A 24,033-nucleotide genomic window follows, 5' to 3' on the forward strand; every position below is an offset into this window, starting at 1 on the left:
GTGTTTGCCAACGAGACGATGGGACCTGCCATTCCGGTGCTCGTTGGAGTTCCGCAGGTAGCTAGCCTATCACCCTGTATTTATAATATCTTTATGGCTCCTTTCTTTGCTTATCTCACTCAAGAGGGGATACTTTTTTCCAACTATGCAGATGACACACAATATGTCATCCCACTCACTGGTCAGCATGACCTGGATGAAAGTGAACTCAATCGTATATTTTCCATCATTGAACATTGGATGATGCAAAACAATCTTGCACTGAACCGGGGAAAGACTGAACTCATGGTAGTGGGTTCTGAGGGCATAAATTGACCCTGTTTATAATCACCTTCAGTTGGGGGATGTTCAAATCCCCACCCTGCCAAAAGTAAAAATCTTGGGAGTGGTTCTGGACCAGTCGCTTAATATGAAGCCCTATGTGGCCAGCACAGTTGCATCCGCCTCCTACTACATAAAATTGCTGGCTCACTTGAGACCCTTCATCTCCAGACAGAACGCTGAGTCAATCGCACAAGCCATTATAGGTGCTAAATTGGACTATTGATGCAGTTTGCTGGCAGGATCCAGCAAAGCCACCATTAGCCAACTTCAGGTAGTCCAGAATGGTGCGGTAAGAGTTGTAGCTGGTCTCTCATATCGGTCCCATGTGACCAAGGCACAACAGGCACTGCATTGGCTCCCTGTGGAGGCTCGTATCTCCTTCAGACTTCTGGTTATCACCTTTAAATGCTGTATGGGAACTATGCCCCCATATTTACAAAGGTATATTGGGGAAAAACCTTGCCATAGAAACCTGCGCTCTAATAACCAAAGTCTCCTCTACCAGCCCAGATCTAAAACTAAGAAAGCGCAATTGGGTGCTTTTTCCTCTGCGGCCCCTAGGCTCTGGAATACCTTCCAAACCTATCTGAGATGCTCATCGTCCCTGAGCAATTTCAAGAAGGGACTAAAAACCTTCCTTTTTAACTAGTATTTCCTCTCTGCTTCTCTTCATTCTGTCTCCTTAGCTCTTCTGGGACAGCTGCTGTCTGTTCTATGTTATGTTCGTTCATGTCCGCGCCCTCACACCCACGGCTCTAGGGCTGCGCAGTACAAATGTAATAAAGTAAATAAAGTAAAGTTGTCGATGTGGAAGTTAGTGTACAGGGAGTCTAGTTTAGCGAGAGTGGACTTCTGGCCAAGAATAAGAATTTCGGTCTTGTCCCCATTGAGGCAGAGGCCATTTGTGGCCATCCATGATTGACTGGTGGAGTAAATTTGCCTAAGGGCTGTAGCGTCTTGGTGATAAATTCCTGTTAGAGGAAGGTGCACTTGGGTATCATCAGCATAATTGGTGTATGTGATCTCAAGTGCATCCAGTCTATCAAAAAGTGGCTTTGTGAAAAGATTGTATAGCGTAGGGGCAGTACAAGATTCTTGTGGGACACCACAGTGAATGATGGTGGGAGCTGTATTAGAGAAGATTTTCATGGCTCTGCATCCTAAGAAGGAGGTAATCCAAGAAGTTGCTTGGTTGGAGAAGTGCGCCTCATCTGTGAGATGATTGGTGAGGGTACTGTGGTCAACCAAATCAAACACCGCTGAGAGGTCTAGGAGGAGGAGGAGGGCAGGCTTGCCCTTGTCCATGATATGGGTGATTTGATTTGTTAAGTCTAATAAGGCAGTTACAGTTCCGTGCCCTTTGCGAAAACCAGACTGTCTTTTTCCTAGAATGGAGTGGGTTTCAAGGTATAATTGGATTCGACTGTGGGCGGTCTTGTCTAATATTTTCAGAAGAAATGGGACGGTCTTTATGGGACGGTAGTTATTGGGTTGAGAAGGGTCTAGCGTAGGTTTTCTTAAGAGGGCACGTACCCAGGCCTCTTTAAGGCTGCCAGGGACTATGCCTGTTTTAAATGAAGAGTTAATGAAGGCGGTCAGGAGAGAAGCAAGTGGCTCAGCACACTCCTTTATGATCTTGGGGGGCACACATCACCCTTGCATTGCAATGGTTTAAGATGTTTGAGGATGTCTATGACTTCTGTTTCTGAGATTTTCTTAAATGAGAATTTGGGAACATTGAAGGTTTTGGAGTTGGGTAGGGTCTGAATGGGTTGATTCTGCTTGGGTAATGTATTATAGCAATCTCGAATTTTGGTTTGTAGGAGGTCTATTTTTTTTAGCATGGCAAATTGTATGCTAGTGCACCAAGCTTCATCTTTGATGATCTCATCAGTGCAAGTGGGAGGGTCTATGAGTTCATTAAAGACAGTGAAGAGTACTTTGGTTTGCCATTTAGCGTCGGAGATCCGGCGATTGTACGCTTCAGATTTGGCATTAAAAATTGAGTCTTTGTACTTTCTGGCAATTGTTTGGAAGTTTTCTTTAGTGTCGTTACAGGGGTTTGCCTGCCAATTTGTAAGCGCCTGGCGTTTGCTTTTATGCATGGTTTGGAGCTCTTCTGTGAACCACGAGTTAGAGTGGAATGATTTTTTCTCTTTCTTATTTTCTAGTGGGGCAATGGTGTTCACTGCCGAATAAGGGTGTCCTTAAATATATCCGCTAGGATGTTTGGGTCTTGTGAAAACGGAGGAGCTAGGCACTGGAAGGTCAAGATAGGCTCGGATGTTATTCGAAGCATAAGCAACATAAGCAACAGTCCTGAAGAAGATGGATTAAATTTTGGACGCCATCGAAACTGGTCGACCGGCCAACGGGTCGTGAGGGGTCTCTAATGATAGCTGATTGGTTGTATCTCGGGTTATTTTAACTCTAACAGAATTTGATATCACTCAATTGGTAGAGATTAGGGACAGTTTTCTCTTCCGCTATCCCTGTTAGCTAGGCGGCTCATCATCCACCACCTAGGGCCAGTCAGCACATTGTTCACACCCATCATCCGCCATTGTGTTTTAAAAGTTTGTTTGATTAACTGTTATGGAATGCAATTTCTCTATTATGTTCTCAACTTTACCCTGTTGTTGTAGTACACTCTACTTACCGCCATGGGACTCAAAGCTGATGACAGAAAGCGAGGTTTACAACATGCAAGATATATCGTATTTGAATTCCCTGAAACAAAATAGACACATAAGATGATTTAAATGCCAGTCTGCCTGACTACTATACGCGGAAGAAGAACTTCGACTATGAGCAACACAAAACAAGGGTAAAACAGTGGATACTTTTGGCATGAGACTCAAAGCTTATTTTAGATATTGTGAGGTTCAAATACATTCCAGGCAATGAAGCTTTCACATGCTATGTCATTTCACTGTGTGAGTCTACTGCATGTTAAGCAAACACAAACGTCCTTGATGCCACACTTCCATGTTGTGGATATGGACCATTCACAAACAACATGCAACATGTGGTACTTTGCAAGCTGAACGACACAGATCAACCTAAACAATGCACCATAAAAGAGTGTTTCTGATGTGGTCTTGGTTTCCCACATAATGGGAAATGTCCAACTATGGGAAACATATGCATATCCTGTGGCCAAGAGAACCATTTCCACAAATGCGGCAGTTAGTCGAAGACAGCCGGTCCATGAGAGATGGTGGTAGAAGAGATTTTTGGTGGATAGGAACCATGAGGCTCCCCTCGGCAGTCAGACTGGATGTTGGGCCAAAGCAAATTATACGTCACTTGGACTCTAAAGAATACATTGAAAAAACCTCTGGATACTCTTGTTGTGATTGCCAATCAGACAGATAGGTATTGAAACTTGAGAATTGTGTTAGCCCGTAAAACAGACTGGTAATGCAGTTGCAAGTAAATGATAATGATTTTGATTTGTTATTTATATAGCGCTTTCACTATAGACATTTACATACAACCGAAGCTGGTACTCCTTTATCAACCTCTGAAGGTTAAAAGTCTGAGTTGGCCTTGCCAGGATTCAAACTTGCAACCTACAGATCGCAGCTGTGAGCACTCAACCCACTGAGCTATTTTACCAACAGGACTTCTCGTTGACATAAATCTATGTGATCACTGCGCAGCCCATAATTTCGACTATTAAATTGCTGACTCCCAGAGACTGGCAAACTAACTACCAGATGGTCAGGCATTCATTGACAAGATATTTTCAGCATTATTCACTGGACTCAGAACACTGAAGAGATGTCTGATCAAACTGCACATCCATCAATCAGGTAAACCTCTTGCCCAATGCTTTGTGGTTTACTGTTCAGCAGCCACTACCTGATCCTGGGGGCGGCTATATGAGGGAGGATCACATGGGAGGAGACAACCTCTGGGGAAATGTCAACGCTTCATTGGATGAGGCATGGTATCCCCTGTTTGCCCATGAAGAAGATCTCTTGATACCTAATACCCTAATGTCCTATTGCCATACATCTATACCTCCCTTTAGGGAAAATAGAAAAAAACTTTTCCCAAAAACCTATATGCGAAACCTCTATCTATGTTCTAAAATGTAAAAGTTCCAAGACTACCTTTTCCAGTTCTAATTATCCACCATATAGAATGGGTTCATCATTTAGAACCGTTGAAAGTGGTTTTTGAAGTAATCTGTATTAATCAATCAATGGGCTCCTTTTCCCACAATCACCCAAATACTGGGATGAGGAAGAAGTAAAGCTTAATGAGTGCTCTAGTTGTTTTTGGTATGCACCTGTGTGCAGGATATTTAAAGATCGAAAACAAAAATCTATCAGACTGCTGTTTGGGAGAAGTTATTTATTTTATTTAAAAATGTTAGAGCGCTGCATGCCCATGGACCTCAGAGTGCACAAAAGACAGTCAACAGAAACAAAAGAAAAGAATCACACCAAATTAGTCATCAATAAGAAAGAGAATTAGTCCGGACTTAGGTTGAAGAGATGAGTTTTGATTGCTTTCTTAAATAAAGTAAAATTGCTGGTAAGACGCATAGAGGCAGGAAGAGTATTCCATAGAAGAGGTGCCTGAATGTAGAATCTGGTCCCACAAAGGCGGGCTAATTGGAATCTGGGTTGGGCAAATGCGGGTGCCATAGAGGATCGAAGGCTCCTGGTGTAAATATTAAGCCTGACACGATCAGATAGATAAACTGGTCATGAATTGGAGAGGCATTTAAAAGCCAGTGTCAGGATTTTGTGTGTAATCCTTTGCTTAATTGGAAGCCAATGCAGAGCTTTCCTGTACATAGAAATGTGTGCGCGACGAGAGAGACCTAGAGTCACTCGGACCGTGTTATTTTGAGTAACTTGCAAAGCTCGAATGTTAAGAGCAGTGGTGCCTGCCAACAAGCTGTTACAATAATCTAGCCTCGAGTTGACGAGAGCAGTGGACAGCAAGGCGCAGTTTTCAGCAGTGATGAAGGGGCGAATGTAATGAATATGTTTGGTAATGAGACCGCATGTAGAGTGGTTATAAGACGCATACTCGGGTGCCAACTTGCTCAGGCCTGCTTTAGAAGCAACAATCAGAAGTTCTGTTTTTTATTTTTTTTACAGTTGAGTGCAAATGAGTTACAAACCATCCATTCCTGGATGGCACTGTAGATGATGTTTAGAGCACCAGGATCTTGCTCAAAGTGCCCACTGAACTGAAGAACAACATCGGTGTCATCGGCGTAGTTGGTATACCGGACACCCAGGGTGTCTAACAAGTCAAGCAGGGGCCGGATGTATATATTAAATAGAAGCGGAAACAAGCAAGAGCCCTGGGGGACAACACATGTTTGAATGACAGGTGTGGAGTGATTGTCCCCAGCGAAAACCTGAACTGTCCGAGGTCCCAAGAAGGAAGCTATCCAGTTAGGTGCTGAAGTAGAACAGTGGTCGACCTCCCCTAGCCTGGTCACTAGTAGAGCGTGATCTACTAGGTCAAAGGCCGTGGAGAGGTCCAGCAGCATCAGCAGGGCAGGATAACCTTTGTCCGCCATGCCAACCAAGGTGGACTTTAGGTCAAGCATGGCGGTTTCTGCCCTGTGCTGTGACCTGTAGCCAGACTGTCGTAGGTCCAAGATGTTATGTTCCTCAATATCTTTTTGAATTTGACGATATGCTAGTTTATCTAAGATTTTAAGGATAAATGGCACATTGGTGATGGGTATGTAATTGTCAGCAAGCAATGGATCTAGACTGGCCTTTTTCAGCAAAGGTGTCACCCAGGCGACCTAAAGAGAAGATGGAACTACATCCTCATCGAAAGAGATTGATCAGTTTTGTCAGCCAAGGCACCAATAATTCGAGGAAGTCCTTAAAGATGTCGGTGGGACAGTCATCCCCTGGGCAAGAGGTAGATTTGAGATCTTGAATTGTCTTGCGCACCTGTTCTTCCGAATAGTGGCAGAATGAGAAGTATGGGATGTTATTAGTTTTATCTGCCGGCTTATGTGGAGTGTTTTCCAAGGTAACGGCTTCACGAGAGGAATTTTGAATGTTCTTGATAGTTTCTTTGTGAGATGCTATTTTAGACATGAAGCCATTATGGACCTCCTGACACCAGGTAGAGCTTTTGACAAGGTTGCTATTGGTGGGAGGAGGGTCCTGGAATTCGGACAGAATTTTTAAGAGTTCTCCTACATTCGAGTGGGGATTTATAATTCTCTTATTGTTGTAGGTGGCTTTGGCAGAAATAATCAAAGCTTTACATTTCTGAACAGATTGTTTATATGCCATGTGGCTTGATTCATTAGGATTTTTCTGCCACGCCCTCTCGAAGGCTCTTTTGGCTTGCCTGGCAGCGATGTTATAGCTGCCAGGCAGTTGCACCTCTCTGTGAAGCCTGTGGAGCGTGGAAGCATGAACCGGTGTGGCCTAGCAGAGCGGCTCACCAACGAGGAAGCAGAGGAACGATGTGAGAACAGAACACGCCGCAGATACGCTAGGAGCGATTGGAAGACTCCTGGGTGTTTGGCAAACAAAGAAACCAATGTTTCACCTACTAGGACCCGGAGCAAGACAGGTGTGCTGAAGCAAAGCCACGAGGGAGACCGGTACGATGTGAGAGTAGTCCAGAGTGGAAAGCAGGCGGCAAAGCTTTGCTGCATAAGCGCAAATGGGACTGAGGACTCCACACAGAGACAATGAGTCAACCCAGACATAGTGGGGACCCTGGGGCGTTTTTGGCGACCACCTCAAGTATAAACTATAAATATTAAAGCCGCAGGGGGCGTGGCTTGCAGCCAATGGAGTAGGTCGTCTCCTGAGACCGCTCCTGTCTGATCCTGAATGATCCGTGATTAAAGCAAGTTCCACAGTGTAAATATAGCTGCAAACTGGAGAGAACGTTGGGGAACATTGTCGGAGTGCCCAGCTGAAGAGAAGAGGATGGAGCCTGCGATGGTGAGAAGCGGCAGTGCGCGAATGCGAGGGTCCACGGACGGTGCCTGCAATTAAAATGGTGGACACAAGGTGAGAGTGACAGCGAATGAAAAGGGGAGGCTTGGAGGTCGAGCAGAGCCTGAAACACCGCAGTGGTGGAGCAGCGGATGACACTGCAGCTGAGGCGGGTGGCAGAGGGGCCCACACCACAGGAGACGGATGCCCGAGATCCAGTGAACCAGGACCAAGGGAGACAGGAGGGGAGGAGCAGCATCCGTCTCCACCCGGCAACGCAGGCACTGCAGCACATATAAGGCAAGTGCCATGCCATACCTCCCAATAGTCCCAGCCCCCCGGGAGCAAAGAACGAGGCGCAAGGCCATATGCTGGTCGCCCAGGGCAATGCGGCGGTGATGTAGCATTAAAGGTGAGAGCTTCCGGGGCATGAAATAGTGATGGGAGAGCTCTGCTGTTACAGCCATGACAGGGCTCCGGAATCCTCAGGATAGGAGGTCCTGGGCTGAGTGGCGAAAACAAGAGGCAGCCCTTGCTGTCCTTGGGCAGTGAGGGGTTGAGCCTAAGCTGCAGTAGGCAACTTGCGAATAGCAACCATACCAGGCGAAGTGTCAGGAAATGATCCAGACAAAAGGCCGGGGGAGAGGAAACTTATTAACTGCACCACGGATGCGCACAATCAAGGGCTACTGAGACATGTGGGGAAGCAATTATGACCGTAGGGCTATGTGAGGCCTTACTGTGGTTATACATCAGATGAGCTCATACTAGAGCATATCCACAACTAACAATCGGCCAATTACTCCCAGGAACCCACGGGAGCGAAAGGGGCAGGAAATGAAGATTGTGGTCAACCACAAGTGAATCAAGCAGGTTGGATGCCTCCCAATTTGGCCAAGATGAAACACAGCCAGCCTACGCTACACGGCTTCACTAGGACCAAGCAACAACCTCCCAGAGGAGACATGAAGCCGGCACAGGAGAAAAGGTGGGGATACCATGGAGCTGCATAATCAGGTGATGCTTGCAATAGCGGACTTGAAGGCCTCAATGGGTACACAGATTGCAGCAGTGCAAATAGATGTCGGACTGTTGCGCCAGGATGTGCAAAATGTGGTGGAACGCACTACCACCCAGGAGACCCAAATGAAGAACACAGGAGCACTCCGTGAGACACATGCAGAGGTCCACATCCTGCAGCAGAAGGTCAGCCTCCTGGAAAACAGAGTGGAAGAAGCAGAGGGACAGGCCAGGAGGAATAACATTTCTATAGTAGGCTTGCCAGAGGGAGAAGAGTGCGCTGACCCCACGTCACGAGAACATGCTACTCCAGGAAATTGGGCCCCGGAACCTCACGCAAGTTTCACAATTGAGAGAGCACACAGGTCACTGACCAGGCATCCCCCCTTTGGAGCACCCCCGAGACCGATTATAGCTAATGAAAAATACTGTCTTATTCCAGACAAGGGGGCGAACTGAAAAGAGCTTTGGCGGATCTGGCGGTATACCCAGATTACACTTTCCAAGTACCACAAAAATGGGTGCAATTTTCAGCTGCTAAAGATAGGCTCTGTGCGGCTGGTTTGAAAGATATGCTAATCTAACCTGCGTGGCTCAAAATTAAACACAAAAACAGGACCTGGTTCTTCGACCTCGATGAGGAAGCGCATGCATGGATGTACAGGGAGAAGATATGCTCTGGCGGTAGAGAGGGAGAGGATGACGAGGGAAGACATAAAGGAGGCTCTACACCACCGGTGACCAAGAGCATCTAGGGTACTTCAGACATTATGAGAGGCAAAATGCAGTGTTCCAGGGACTCTACAGCTGGGCAGACACCTCAAGACAAAAACTCTCCGTGGAGAATGGTTCCCCCTGGAATCGACTTCTTAACGCTTGCTAATCTTACTTTCTTTGCACATGGCAGGGCTTACTGTTGGTCAGCACTGCACATCAGGACGAGGGAGACCGTACTCGTGGCTGCTGCTGCCACACCCTCCAAGTTTCTTCTTTTGGGGGCACTTGTTTTTGTGCCCATCCACTGTGCACTAGCCTCAAGTATGTTTTCTTGGGGAGAATGCAAGACGCGGACATGCCTGAGCAACGGGAACGCAGCTAGGCAATTGTTTATAGTTGGGGATGTTGGGGAGGTTTTGTCGGGAAGGGGTTTGCCTGCACGTACGTCATATGAGACTGGTAGCACATCATCCTTGTTCAGATCACCTCATAAGGAGAAAGTAGGGAAGGGCGGGAAGGTAGGGAAGGGGATAAAAGACAATGGCTGGAACTGTAAAGGTCCTTACTTGGAATGTGAGGGGCTTGAAAGACTATGTAAAAAGAAATAGGGGTTATTCGTATCTCAAGAGATGTAAAGTGGACATAGCCATGCTGCAGGAAACACACCTCACGGCTGACAAACAAACATTGCTGGCAAATAAATGGGGATGGAGGGTATTTGGTTCTACATACTCGGCCTATCCTTGGGGGGTCCTGATATGGATAGCACCCTTGGTACCCTTTAGAGTCACCCACATTAAAAAGGACAATGAGGGCAGAATGGTGGTAGTACAGGGCCTCCTGGAACAGGTGGACACTTATCTGGTCAGCACTTATGCCCCCAATCACAGGACAGCTACATTCTTTCAAACACTATACCCCAGGTTAGGCCCTTATATGAATAGTATCATAATATTGGGAGGTGACTTCAATTGCATGCTAAACCCGCTTCTGGACAGATCAGACACTAAACACACTAAACCTGCTCCGCCCGCCACAATGCTGCAGAGGCTTCTGGACTCCTTTGCCCTGGAGGATGCCTGGAGGGCTCTCCATTTGAACACCAGACACTACTTGCACTACTCTGTACCACACGCAGTGCACACTAGGATAGATTACTTTGTTGTAGGGCGCAAACTACCTCATCTCTTCACGCATGCTCAGTACAAAGGTAGGGCCCCGCTCAGTCTGCAATGGCAATATGTGCCCCATAGAGCTCCGATACCTACGTGGCAGCTCAGAAGTGAGCCATTTAAAGACCCCCCATTTCGCGCTTGCATCAAAGACAGCATCACGGACTACGTCTTGCATAATAGAAGTAGTGTCCCTAGCGCAGGGACCTTCCAGGGGGGAGATGAAGGTAGTGATCAGGGGTACTGCCATAGCAGGGTCAAACAGTGTCCAAGCAAGCATAAACAGAGCAAACCCTCCCCTGTCAAATGGTTGCGTTAATGTGTGCCACTTCAATCGTACCGCCCCAGAGTGCCATACCAATTTGCAGATCTCGGTCTCTAGCTCCTGAAAAAAGGTCGCCCGGGCCGCAGTGGTATATTAAGGAAGAGATATAACAGTTTAGGAAAGACTGTCATATTAAGGAGCGCAATCTTGCCTGCTATTGTGATGGGGAGGTGGGCCCAGCCCGTAAGCTTAGCTCGCAGCCGAGTCATATATGTGTTGTAGTTGCAGTCATACAGCGTGGGGCCACGCCCAGGTAGCGTATAGTTTGGAGCACACTAACTCCTGTAGGTCCGTGGGAGGGGGAGTGATTTCTGTTAGCAGAAAGAGTTCGGATATACTGCAATTCACTCAGAGACCTGACATCTCTCCAAAATTTAGGATATCTTCCATAATGAGCCTTAAATATTCTTGGGGATTCCGAATGTATATTAAAGCATCATCTACATAGAGGGAGATGATCTGCTGTTCAGCTGCCATCCGGACCCAGTCATGTCTGTGTTTGAGCCTCATTACGTCTGCCCTAATAAACACTTAATTCAGCACAGCACAGGCATTGTCCCAGATAACCTCAAGGACGCATGGGTTAGTCCCCTTCTCAAAATAACCGTCCTTAGACCCGAGTATACCCACAAATTACAGGCCCATCACCACCGTTCCTTTTTTGCTTAAAATCCTGGACCGAGCTGCTTATTTGCAGATCTGAGACTATGTGGAATCTTCTAAACTCCTCGGTCTCAGACGATCTGACTTCCGTCCTAGGCATGGAACAGAAACTGCCCTCATCGATCTAAAAACTCAAATTGAGGATCTGAAAGACAATGGAAAGCTGGCTCTCCTATTACTACTAGACTTATCAGCAGCTTCTGATTTGATGAAACATCAAATTCTCTGCTGGCATCTTAAATCGGCAGCCCACTTTTCAGACAAAGCCACCACCTGGATCAGATCCTTTTTGGCCAATAGATCTATGAGGGTCTTCTCCCCTTCTGCGTACGCTGAATCATCTCCAATCCTGTGCGGTGTCCCTCAAGGATTCTGCGTCTCACCTACGCTCTACAACGTGTTCACGAAACCGCTCTTTGATATTCTTGACTTTCTGGGTGTCACCTACACTAATTACGCAGATGACACCCAGATACTCATCCCCATCGCCGGTGACCACATAGTGGACACCAAAGCCTTAAATGATGTTTATTAGGTCATCCAGGCTTGGATGGCACAACACAAGCTCTGTCTTAATGATGATAAAACAGAGCTCCTTATCCTGGGCTCCCATCACCGATTTAGCAGATTAGACCCTATCTTCAAATCGTTTATCATTGATGGCAACACCATCAAGGTTTCCAACGACACTATACCAGGCATCTATCTCGACTCCTCTTCATCTTTTTCGAGACAAACCAATCCTGTTATCTCAGCAGCCGCCTACACATGCAAACGTATTACTGTTTGCCGTCCATTCCTTACCACGGCTAACTGCACCATCTGTCAGAACCCTTATTATGTTGAAACTGCACTACTGCAATGCGCTTTTATCTAGGGTCAAGTCAATGAAACCTAAGCAAGCTTCAGGTCACCCATAATAACGCCATCAGGGCTGTATTAAATATTCCCAGGAACCAGCATACATCTGACACCAGATGCAGTCTACGTTGGCTCTCAGTAGCCCAAAGAGTATCCCTCAAAACTCTTGCTCTCATGCACAAATGCCTGGCCAACCAGCCTCCCAATTACCTTGCGAGCCGATTCACACCACACACCTCCATCCGTCCTCAGAGAGTAGCCCAAGCTCACTGTCTCTCTATAGCTAGGTTCAAGCTACAGAAAGCAGGTGGGGCCAGTTTCCCAGTCCTTGCCACCAAACTGTGGAATTTGCTTCCCAACCCACTTAGAACAGAATCCTCCTTCCACTCCTTCAAGAGCAAAGTTAAACTGTGGCTAATTGCTCAAGGCATTCACAACCACCACCCATCACTGCAGCCTTACATTCACCTATAATGACCAAATACTCTCGATGCAATTGTCCATGTACTCTGAATGTAAATACTGTGTACATTTTTTGTAAGTGTTATGGAATACATAGTCTGTGTGTTCCATTGTTCTTGATGTTTGTTATGTCACTGTAACCTAAGATTTGCACCCAGATGCCTTTGGGCCAGACGCGCTATACAAAATACAAATACAAATGTGTCTTTGTTGGTGTAGAGGCCCCGATAGAACCCTGCAAATACCCCATTAATGGCCGTGGGCGTGTGGACCACGTCACCTGATGTGTCTCGTACGAGTGGGATACAGCCCCTGCTATTTTCCTGCCGTGCCATACGAGCAAGCAGCCTGCGAGGCCTATCCCCCTCCTATTGTTCCTCTCTAATTATTTTTCTCTAAGTGCGGAAATGATTAGCCTTTGTGCGCACATTATTTTCCATGTGTGCAACTGAATAATGATGTGAGCCACTTTGTGAGTATGCGTAGTTTGTGAGATACCATCTCCGAAGAGTTTGGAGGGAAATTTCTCCTTGCCTACCACCGCAATTCTTTACAAATCAGTGTAAAAGGAGCATCTTACAACTCTTTTTCCAAACATATGGGCTAAAAAAATCAAATATTTTATATGTGATTATAAGGAGAGCTCAACAACCAGTCCAAGACTTCATGATATTCCATAGTACCTACCAAAGTACTCCTGCGCATAGAGAAAAACATGTATGCACAAAAAAGCTTTGCATGCTCAGAATAAACAATAGATTTAGTTGTAGCTATTCATTTGTCAACACTGCTCCAAGACAATGCAGAAAGTGTTTAATGCCATTGTGAAAAAACTCATGTTTATTACAAAAAACAGGTATCGCTAATCACTGATGTGGTTGTCAGAAAATTCAGACATTATGCAATTTTTGCAAATGTAATAATTGCAACTGAAAGGCATGTGTCAGAAAACATGCCAATGGGAATTCATGTGCCACTTTAATTGAATAATTCAAGGGCCAGGAGAAAATGCCTCTCATAATTTATGTAAGGATGATAATTGCATCAGAATAACTACACCACAGAATATGATCTGAATTCCTGGGCCTCTGCCAAATATCCACATTATGGCGTTCTTTGAGCTGTGACATTTACTCAAAACCAGCCTTACAGCTATATACTATTTTACTAAAAACAGAGCAATGAACCCAGAAAAAACAGGAAACCATGAACATATAGGAATCTACCCCCTGCTTATACACACAAAGTTCCACTGATCTCTTTTCGAATCAGTGCCAGCAGAGCAATGTCAATGGTAGGAACTCGAATAATATTACTGCCCGTTATCAAGAGGAATTTTAAGGGGAAAGAACATATTTTAATAAGCATTAAATATCCCTACTGGCAAAGCCAATTATTTCTGTACTCCCTGAAAAACCTTTTGATTCCAAGTATGGAGTAAAATCGTATTGGAGTCCTGATTGTAACCCTGGCATAGGAAGTGAAATTACAGGGCACATACTACAGCCAATAGATTTGCCCACCCTTGATCACCACAACCTAGACAAAAATCAACAAAGTTTCTTCTGGCGCCCTGTTGAAGACAATCACACATATTTGCCCTTTATGTCAGTAGCAGCAATGCTCACAGTTACAACATATTGAGTACCTTCTTCTTTAACTAGGGACCCCTCTTCTGAAATTCACTGTTATCAGTTGAACACGATGCATGGGGATGCTAGAAGCAATAAATGCCAACCCATGAATATATTGACAAGTCCTCAGCAGCTGAGTAAAGAAATAAATGGAAGGTGCTGTTTCCTAGGCTATTACTATAGTTTCCTATCCTTTAGCAAACATGTCCTTCACTGTACTGTACTGCCAAAACTTCTGATTTATTTTTTGAAAGTTGCTGATTTGTTCTTCACCCTAAAGGAGTGTTCTCCTGTTCCCTTCCACCCGTTTCCCTCCCGGGCTCCTGTGCTAGCCTCCAATATTAGGTGACAGGGCTCCGTAAAAAAGTGAGGGATTGTAGAAGTAAAACTCTAGCGGGGATATTTGCATACCCACAATAGCAAATCCAATTTAAAGCCTCATGATGATATTATGTGCAGTTTAAGAAAATATAAATCTGCATGTACACAATTCTATGAAGTGCATACAAGATTGTTTGCAACATATCCACCTTTCAATTGTTGAGTAGGTTTCGACAAGTGCTCAGTGAAACCATTTTTTGTATAGGAGCGAGTTAACATATAATTTGTTAAGGTCTATCCCCCATGGAACTCTGAACATTTTGAAAGGTTGCAGGTTGTGTGAAAAGCGTTCTAGTTATCTGAATATTGTTGCACTAATTTTATACATGAATAATGCCAGGCAGAGTCCATACCATTTATCCCTTACAGGCCAAGTAAATGATAATGCAATATTGCTCTCCACTCATAGGGTAATGTTAGCAATGCTAAAGTAGGAGACGCTGAGCATGATATTTGCCTACTCAAAATCCCTAGAGAGCAAATGTGTTAACTTGCAAGGGGGGCTCTTCAAAGTGCGTGTGTGACATATGTACAAAGAACAGGAAGCATGGGATGAGGTCTAGTAGCCTGCTTACCTATAGTCAGTACCCAATATTTGAGCTGATGTGGGTAATGCTTTTACTAAGGCACCATGAGTAACAGAAATTCTTGTGCTTGAACGTCATTCATATTATAACATAAACCAAGACTTGTATCTAAGTCTGGCAACCTTTTGCTGAGCTAAGGTAGGCAGAGTCAGGGGGCGTGGCCTGGTGCTCATGGTGTAAGGAGGCAGAGACGCAAAGCTCCTGCCGAAGCACCATATCTGGATCCTGATATGGTGTTCAAAAAGGCACCATTAACTTAATAAAATAGCCGTGGGGGCAGTGGAAACGCGCCAGACACGGTGCCGCAACCTGCAGCAAAATCGGACTCGGGGAAGGCAAGCAATCCCGTCCGAGCCGAACCCCCCCCCCCCTGCGGGGACACACACAAGATGGAAGCCGAGTCCTAGAGCCAGTGCCTCAAAGCGAAGAGCTAGCCGCCGACTACACTCCAGGTAGCGGAGACGGACCTGCTCCGCACCTCAGCACGGGTGGAAAGAAGCATCGCAGGACGACAGCAACAGCCGCCGGAGCCTCACCCCGCTGCGCAGAGACGAGCGAGCCACCCGAGACACATGAACGCGGAAAGCCCAGCTGCAGGCAGAGGGAACGCAGTGAGCCCGCTCCCGGGAGGACACGATTGACTCCAGCACCGAGAAGGGAGGAGAGGAGGACCCTGTGACACGCATCGGGGCCAGAGGAAATCGCCACAGAGAATCCCAGCAAGCCTAAGGTGAGCTACGCCTCCGGGGGGCCACAGGGTGCACCCAAACAATAAAGGAGTTGGGGCAACAGGACCCCATACCACACCGGCCCACAAAAATAGGGGAAGCAAAAACCCTCTGGGTGTAGACCAAGGGCAAATAGAAGAAACGCCCAAAGCCGCTACCACCAAGCACCGTGCCCACACATTAGCAGCGGCCTACACAGGGCACAACGGCACTGGTGGGCAAACCCTGCAACACACAACGCTGGCCCAACACCAGGACTCAAAAAGGCGCAAACCCAGCAGCCTCACCACGCACAAACCCGCACCAAAACAAGCACGAAGTGGACGCCACGGACCGTGCCAAACAGCAATACCACACGAACAGAGGTCTTGGGTCCAAAACTGAGATACACACCAGATTCCACAGCCATCGAGCCACAACCCACAGTAAACCACGGAAACACCACAATGTCCTCCAGGAGCAAGGGAAAGATAGCAACAATGGGCACCTTCATCACAAACAAATCACACTCTCCAAATCAAGCCCCAACCTCCGGCGCAGAACTCTCACAAGCAAAGGACGGGGAAGGCAAGGAAACAACTAACGACTAACGTAGAAACAACCCTCCAGGAGACAAAGGAAGATACCACAGACCTAAAAGCCCAGATGGCTGAACTAGAAAAGAAGGTGGCCACGCTGGAGGCAAGATCAGAGGAGGCAGAAGGGCGTGCCAGACGCAGTAACGTAAGGATCCTCAGAGTACCTGAAGTGACTGAAGGCTTGAACCCAACGGCCTACACAGAAGCCTTGATACAACCGGAAATCGGAGCAGGAAAACTGACACAAGGCTTTGCGGTGGAAAGGGCACATAGATCCCTCCAAAAGAAACCGCCACTGGGCTCATACCCCCGCCCAATAATCGCTAAGATCCTCAATTTCCAAGACAGGGAAACCATATTGAAATACTCCAGAGAGGGAGGAACTATAGAACGCGATAACTCCAAGATTACCATCTACCCAGACTACACTCCCACAGTACAAAGGGCGAGAAATTCATTTGTTCCAATCAAGGCCAGGCTCAGACAACTGAACCTAAAATACATGTTACTATACCCATCCAGACTGAAAGTGATCTTTAAAGGCCGCGCAATATTCCTGGAAACACCAGCATCTGCCACCATGTGGATGGAGCACAATAGCCTGGCAGATGGGAGAGATGCATCCTCCCAAGAAACCTGAGGCGGACACCGAGAAACATAGAAGGCATGCGATCACTCCTAACCCCCAAACTGGAAACAAATGAAACACACTGATAAATCAAGAACACCATGAACAAGCGAGACAGCAAGATGGATATGGCCCTCGCTCGGCCTCCCAACTGAGCACAGAGCACTAACCCACGAACAGAAAAGTACAGGCCTGTTGCCAGTACGACCCCACCCGCTCCCGAAACCCGGGATGGGTCTAGACAGCGCGAGAGCGCCTGAGTAACGCAAAAGAAACAGTCGATGGGCGCACCAGTTCTAGTTACGTTCTTTGTTCCGTTAGTTACACTGTCTTCAGACCACAGATAACCTGAGGGATGGAAGATACGGCAACCGTAAGAACAAAAACCAAAAATAATGGAGAACCTGAGGAAGGAGTCACACACTGAAAGCAACGGCCACCCCGAGGTTCCAGCAGGGGCCGAAACAGCAAAACAACCAAAGATCGACAATAGCAACACAACTTAAGGTGAGGACATGGAACGTGATGGGGATGGGGTCTTACCTACGGAGGAACCAAATCGACTCCTACCTGCGAAGTAAGAAAGTCTCGATTGCAATGCTCCAGGAGACCAACCTCATGGAAAATGCCACGGCCCGAACTGGCAGAATGCTGGGGAGGCCAAGGAAGAGGAGCACCCTGCTCCAAATATGCACAGGGAGTATTCACACGACGGGAAACGATAGCAGGAGCCGGAGGTGTCCGAAAGCAACTGAGAAGAGAACTGGAGGAAAAGGAAGAGGAAATAAAGCACCTGGAAACCAACACCAACAACACTGCAGAGGAAGAGAAAAAACTGAAGGAAATCAGAAAAAGCTGCCAATTAGCCTGGGAAAGATTATCCAGATTTGACTTCACAGCAAGCACCGCCAGGGCACACAAAGAAGCCGACAAACCAGGAAGATTACTGGCCTGGCTCTGCACGCGAGAACACCTGAGACACCTACCAACTGAGATCACAGATGAAAACGGAGTAACACTCAAGACGCAACAGGAGATCAATAACACTTTTGCAAAATTCTACTCTAAACTATATGCCCACGCCACGCAAGTGCCTAAAGAGGACATTAAGGCCACTCTAGAAGAATTAGAACTTCTGAAACTCGCCACCGAACAGAGGGAGGAACTCGAGGAAGAGATCACTACAAAGACGTGACAGAAGCAATTAGATCACTCACCACATGGCAAGTCCCCCGGTAGCGACGGCCTCCCGCCAGAGTTCTATAAGGTCTACGAAACAACCCTGACCCAGATACTACACAAGGTATTCCTAGAAGCATACGAGACAGGAACTCTACCTGGCAGCATGAAGGAAACGATCCTAATCCCCATGCTCAAACCAAACAAACCAGCAAATTAATGCGACTCCTATCACCCACTGGTGATGCTAAATTACAACAGCAAGATCTTAACCACCATACTGGCCAAAAGACTCGCAAAGGTGGTGGGAACCCTTAGCCATGGACACCAGAATGGTTTTGTGCTGGGCCGCAACACCACAGCTAACCTACGGAGGCTTCAACATGTCATGGCACAAACCCTAGAGAGGGACGAAGACTTGGCAGTACTTTTGCTAGACGCCATCAAGGCCTTCGACTCCATATTCTGGGAGTGGCTAATCAAAGCCCTGAGGGAATTCGGCTTTGGTGAAAGCTTCGTGAGGTGGGTCAATGTAATATACAATGCACATGTGGCCAGGGCGAAGACTGGGGGCACGGTGTCAAAGCCCTGGGTGATACAGAGAGGCACCAGGCAAGGATGCCCAATCTCACCAATGTTGTACATCCTGGGGCTCGAACCGATAGCCATTTACTTCAGAAAGCAGTTCTTCGACGCAGGGATAAAGGTGGGCAGGGAATACTGCATAATCTCACTGTACGCCAACAACGTCCTCCTATACCTAAAAGACCCACAAACAAACGCCAAGGTTGCACTGGACATACTAGACAATTATGCACGCTACTCAGGAATACGATTCAGCAAACAGAAATCCTGTGCATTTCCACTAGCTAGATTCAGAGTCAAGAGAAGCAGATCTACCTGAGGTGGGAATCAAGTGGCAACCTGTAATGTTCCGATATCTGGGGGTCAACATAAAACACACACCAGAGCTTACCCACGAATGAAATACGGAGGTCGTAATGAGAGGGCTACCTAACTCTATAAAATTCTGGTCCAAGCTCCCACTCTCGATGATGGGAAGAGCAGCCATCACCAAAATGATAATCCTTCCGAGATTCCTGCACTATTTTATAAACCTTTGCTACTACATCCGACCGCCCTTCTTCAGGAGGCTAGAGGCACTGCTCAAGGAATTCTTATGGGGACCGACCAGGCACACACTACCCCTACTAATTCTTATGCTACCATACAAAGAAGGAGGGATACAAATCCCCGACCTCCAGAAGTACTACTGGGTGGCACAGCTCAGTCATGTGACGAGATGGCTGCCGGACAAACCAACAGCCGAAACAGAATTATTGCGACAGTTAACACCCACTTTTTCCCAAGGAAGTACTATGGAACCCATTGATTGAACCCCCGGGCATCCCTATGATTGCAAAACTAGGCAGGAAAATATGGTCCAAGACCAGCTCAACGCTTCAGCTACATCACCCATACTCACCCTATAACCCCATACTGGCTGACGCATGCAGAACCCTCAACGACCTACCTGCAATGAGGAGCTGGGAAAGGGCGGGGCTCTACACCTGGAGGGACATGTTCAATGAGGGTACCTTCAGAGACTTTGAATCATTACAAGCACTGGAGGGGCTGCCGAAAGGGCAGTTCTTGAGGTACCAACGGATCAAACAAACCGCGAAAAAAAAATGGAACATATGGCCCGAGGAACCATTACCGGCCCTCTGCTACAAGAAATCCACAACCTCACAGACAGCTGGAAACCGGTAACCCGACTATACAGCCAGTTGATAGACAGGCCCAATCCACGCAGCACAACAATGAAGGAAAAGTGGGAGAAAGACCTTGAAGCTACAGTGACGGAAGACGAGTGGGAAAGGGCACTACTTTACCCCAAAGATGTGTCCAGAAACGCTAGGTTCAGGCAAATACAACTAAACGTCCTATACAGGACCTACATGACCCCGCAGAGAGTATCCAGCTTCAACAAGCAAGCCACCTCAAAATGCCCCTGGTGTGGAAACGACAACACTGACATGATCCACATGTTCTGGACCTGCTGCAAGACGATGGGCTACTGGGCCAAAATAAAACAAACCTGCAGGGAAGCAGGGATAGACAGATACGAATGGACCCCGAAAGAGTGCCTATTAGGTACACACCCCAGAGTAAGCAAGTATAAGCACATTGTAATATTAATGGACATGTCGTGCATCCTCGCAAAGAGAACTATCGCTATGGCGTGGAAATCACCTGGGGGCCTGTGATGGTGAAGAAGTGGCAGCCACCCGAGATACTGTGCGAAGGGAGGGTACGGAACAGAACACCAGGGTGGGGTGTAAGCCAACGGATCAAATAATGCTACCCTTGAGTGAAGCAAGTGAAATAAAACACATATGACTACATATCCCAGAATGCCCCACCAAATACAGCATCAGTATAAAAGCCTGAATAGGGGAAAGGAATGTAAGCAAGAAAACACGCTTCCATATTGAGGCAGACCCCCACAGTCAGTGACTAAAACCAAGGCTAACACCTCGAGGGATGAGCGGGGAGGAGGAGGGGAATTAGTATCAGGTGTGGGGAAACCGTTGCTGTGAACACCTGGCAGTAATACCTGGGGAGGAGGGGCACCTGGGTTAAAAGCATCACCAAACCACTCAGAGGGGGTCTTGTCTTCCCAGGAGTGGAAGGAGGCTGACGGAGCTGCCCGGTAATGGAGCGAGACCAGTCCTGAGTACCAGGGGGCGTATTAGGGTGGAGAGAAAGAACCGCCAGAGAACGCTCTACCAGACCGGTGCTCCAAGTCGGCTGCGCAGCGGTGGAAGGCCCTGAAGGGAAACAAGCATTAGGCAGCATGAGTACGGACAAGGGAAGGTGTATGTTCGTTTTATGTTCCTTCGATTTCTGGGACCAGGCGGACCAGTGGGCTGAGTCTCGGAAAGCCTACAGCCGCAAGCCTGGTGAAAGCACTGCAGGAAGTGGGGGACATTTACTTAAAAGAAATGGCCTGGCGAAGACCACGCTTGAGCCGATACGAACTGTAAAGCTACATTTACTTGAAGAGAGGAAGTCCCGTAATTTTGGTTTTGCTTACAATAACCTGCAGACTGGTGAGCCGAATAATAAAACCGTTGAACACTTTATTGTCTCTGGGTCACTACTTAACAGGGCCCGAGATACAAAATCTGGATCAAAGAGATGGAGAGGTGGACAGAAGCGGACCCCAGAGCCTGGTATGAAGGATCCACTGGAGGAGAGGGGGATATAAATCACACACTTGAATCATGGAAAGCACTAATAAGGGACATGCACTTCTCGGCGTACCACAAACCCCCCTGACTTCACACACTCCACCCAACAGGAGCGCAAAGCTACAAAACCAAGACATTGAACGCACCCTCCACAGGACCTCTCCTGATCAGAATCCACAAACCCCTACATCCCTCCGCCCACGAAGTGAAAAAGGCACAACATAACTAAGTCCGAAGACAGACTCTGTTAATCACTGTTTTATTGTTAGTATGTTAACTGTTAAAAGATAAAAAGACATTATGCTACGAATAAGACCATTAGATTTTACACTCAAAACTGTTTGCTTGTATGCAAATGGCAATAAAATACTTTACAAAAAAAAAAAAAAGTAGGCAGAGTCAAGGTTGTCTGGTAATATCTGAATGTGGCCTGGGGCGGAGTTCGAGTCATACGGTATAAGTGTGGTAGAGTCAAGAATAGGATCCTGGGTGTGGAGGGAAGATAATTTAGTTAATGTGTACAGGCATATCTTAGTCATTTCTTCTGTTCATGGAACCACTTTTTCATATTCATTTTTAACCTTGTGTGGGTGTATTCTATTTTTAGAGTTTTTAGGTTTTAAGGTCAAGCTTGCATACTAGGACAATGTCAATAGGTTACACCAGAATATCAAGAAGTTAGTATAATTCAGCTTCATTTTGAGAGAAATCAAATATTAGGTACCTGCTGTGGCTTGTGCCTTATTATATCGTATTTGAATAGGTGGGAATTGTCTCTGTGCGCTGCTAAAATCCTTCTGAGCGGCACCCAGAAGGAAGCTGGGCAAGCACACATGCGCACAGCTTAGGGGCAACATTGGTGTCCATGACTATTTGTTGTTAAGAAATAGACACATTGTTCAAAAACAATTAGGTGTGTTGTAATATGGTAATCAAATTGTTATTGTGAAGCCACCATCAATTTAAAGGACCTGTATTTATTGTTTGTAATTAGTTGCTATGGTGAGAGTGATTCTAAATGGTGATGCATGATTAGTTTGGTATGCATGTATGAAATAGTAGTGTAAAAGCTATAGTGACATGAAGATGTTTTTCTAATGTTGTATATCGCAGAACGGTGGTAATGTATATTGAAAAAATAAAACTATTCTTAAGAGTGAAGTTGCATGATTAGAGGTTCATCTAATCAGTTCTGTTTATCACTTTTGGGTATTGATCTCTGTGTCTGTGTCTACTACCTGGGTGATCAAGACTGTACCGGGTACCCTTATATAGTATAGACTAAAGGATGTGTGCCATATAGTATCTTGCTTAATTTGCATGCACAGTCGTACCAAAGATTTCAATTTATGAATGTATTGTTTGGATGTTTTTGTCTGGGACAAATCTAGTGCCATTAGTTTATTATTCCAGCCAATGTCTAGTCTGACCACAATGCAAAAAGTGCCATTAAACATTGCAAATAAAAGATCAAGCCCCTAACTGCCCCCACACTGTCCCTCCTCCAACACCCATCCCCTTCTGTCCGGCCATCCCACGCCCTCCTTTTTGGATGCAGCCAGAGTACCACTAGTTGCTTTTTCCTTACTTCCACCACCGCTTAGGAGCCATATTGTGAAATATCCTGCCTCCCTGGATTCGATCCATCTTGAACATAGGCCATCTATCTTTTTGTTGTCCCATTAAGTGCTGGCTCCCTCCTCCTGTCAAAGCTCTAGCGCCAAGGTGCTAGAAGACAGCTTCACAACCACAATTAGCCACTTCATACTGGGCAAGTTGAACTGTGTAAATGGCTTTGTTCCAACGGAGCACTTTCTTTGGATTATGGTAATGAAATAACACATTTTTTCTATATAAACTCTCTCTGCCCCGCATCTTCCCCACTCTCCTTTGTTGTCCCTCTCTGTTACTCTGTGTTGGTCAATTAAGCATGTGTTGTAGTTCATTTTTTTAGGGATTAAAGGTGGATGTACATAATGTTTTTAATCTTAACAGCTCTTTGATGTCGTTCATGTGATTTGACATGAAAGCAGAGCCTTGGTCTGAAAGTATTTTGTTTGAACCAGTGTTTTAGGATTTTCTGGCCGATATTCGCTCATAAGGGAACTGCCTCAAGTTAACAGGTGGCATAGTTTACAAAGACCAAAATATATGTTTTTCCAGCTCAAGATGGTTCTGAAGTGCCCACTACAATGACGGCTATTTGGCCAAAAAAAAGGAAATCTAACATGAGATGAGTCTGTAACAACTTTGGGGCTGTTGGGGTGGGACGGGCGGAGGTCTTCTGGCAGATGGCACAAGAGAAATGACTGGCTCTAAATTGCTGAACAAAAAAAAAAAACAGGGCAATACAAGCATCCCGCAGTCAAGTGGATGTGTGCCGTTTATATCACTAATTTATTTTGGAAGGTTTAGGGAATTAAATAGCTGGTAACAGGTTTTGCCGCCCTCGCCATCTTATTTATTTGTTTTTGCATTTATAGTAGCGCATAAAGTGGATATGGTATTACACGATGTTATCAGGTGTTACAAGTAAGTCACATATGTAGCACAAAGTTAAAAGT

The 24,033-nt window shown here is 46.3% G+C and overlaps 1 long non-coding RNA gene across 1 annotated transcript in view; it reads right to left on the reverse strand.

The window, feature by feature from the left end:
• Window positions 1-24,033, reverse strand: part of LOC138510960 (uncharacterized) — a 110,635-nt gene that overhangs the window by 55,836 nt on the left and 30,766 nt on the right. The window lies entirely within an intron of this gene.

The sequence above is a fragment of the Ambystoma mexicanum genome, chromosome 6p, assembly GCF_040938575.1.
Source record: "Ambystoma mexicanum isolate Mex_15411 chromosome 6p, UKY_AmexF1_1, whole genome shotgun sequence".
In the NCBI taxonomy this organism is placed as follows: domain Eukaryota; kingdom Metazoa; phylum Chordata; class Amphibia; order Caudata; family Ambystomatidae; genus Ambystoma; species Ambystoma mexicanum.